Below are 1,477 nucleotides of genomic sequence, written 5' to 3'. Positions count from 1 at the left end.
CCCCCCCCCCCACTATAAACGTATATAAACATTGCGCACAACCGCGCACGCACTATAGGCGTCTCCAAACACGAGCATGTTGATAACACAAAATAACACAGCAGCCATGACATTATTCTACAGTAATTTACTCATTACTTTAATTTGAACTTAGCCTAATGAGATGGATGTGCAGTATGTTCGGAGCACAGCAAGTCAGTCTTGGTTTAATGTTGGAGACCGCTACTCGGGGGTTATCCTCCACATTCAATCGGTCTGTATTTATTTTTATGGTACGTCAGTGCCGAGAAAGTCTTTTGGCACAAGTAGGTAGTGCCAAACGGCATTAGCACATCCAAAGCCGCCCTGGATAGGTGTGGGTTTCCATCTCAACTGTAATCCCAAAACTCCAGCCAGCGTCTTAGAACTAAACGCTGTCTTCAAGGTTCGGTCGCTTGACAGTTCAACCGATGCGTCCTCCAGCTCGGAAGTCAGATGATTTGCCCTCGTTTCAGTGAATTGTTGAAGTGTTCCAGGAGGGCTTGAAGGTGTGTAGTGGTAGGCTTTTTCACTATTTTATTTTAAATTTAGCCACTAGTTTTATCTTGTGCTAAAATCATGGCTAACAAATGCTATTTCTAATCGTTTTTACATTTTTATTTTATTCCTGGAAATCAACTTGCAACCCCCCCCTCTCTGGCTCGCGACCCCGCTGTGGATCCCAACCCCCACTTTGGGAATCACTGGTTTAATGTACCTGAACAATGATCAATCATCGCCAAATGTCTCTCTCATATTGCTCCTCATAACTACTGAAAACTGTCAAAAACTCATTACCAAAGTGATAAAGTCCTATTATTATGGCGATCTGTGGTTAAGCGTTTCTGGTTCACATTTTCAGCGGAGCGGCTGTGGGTTGACCCCCCCACGGTTCCCATGGGCGTTATAAGTCCTCACGTGAAGAAGCTTTAATGATCTAATGTAACTAAACAATCATCGCCAAGTTTCTGCTTCTGGTTTCTGAAATTTTCTGACAGTTTTCAAGGGTTATAAGAAGCAATATGAGAGAGAATATGGTAATCATTGATCATTGTTTAAGTACATTAAACCACATTAAGCTTTTTCCTTGCCATAAGCGCCATAAGCGCCAATGAAGAAGGAAACATTAATGTGAGATAACTTCTATAATCGTTGGATTTCAGTTCAGGTTTTTTGACAGGCGTAAGTGTCCATGATATGAAGATATGGCCACGGTAGATTTGGTGATCATTGATTGCTGTTTAGGTACATTAAAACCAGAAGGGTGGAACCGGCGCTGTCTGGGCCTGAGAGAGGTTTTGTGGATTTGTTGGCATCTGTTGCTCAAGAATTAGGCTATATGTGTTATGAACTTTATTTTTTTTGAACTAAATTGACCTTGATGTTTTCAAATAGTGGTGGGTACATAATGACTCATGATGAAATCTAATGGGTACCCACTGTTATTAACATTAAATTA

The sequence above is a fragment of the Etheostoma spectabile genome, chromosome 8 (assembly GCF_008692095.1).
Source record: "Etheostoma spectabile isolate EspeVRDwgs_2016 chromosome 8, UIUC_Espe_1.0, whole genome shotgun sequence".
Classification (NCBI taxonomy): Eukaryota; Metazoa; Chordata; class Actinopteri; order Perciformes; family Percidae; genus Etheostoma; species Etheostoma spectabile.
The sequence above is the reverse complement of the archived record's forward strand: the minus strand, read 5'-3'. Positions refer to the sequence as shown.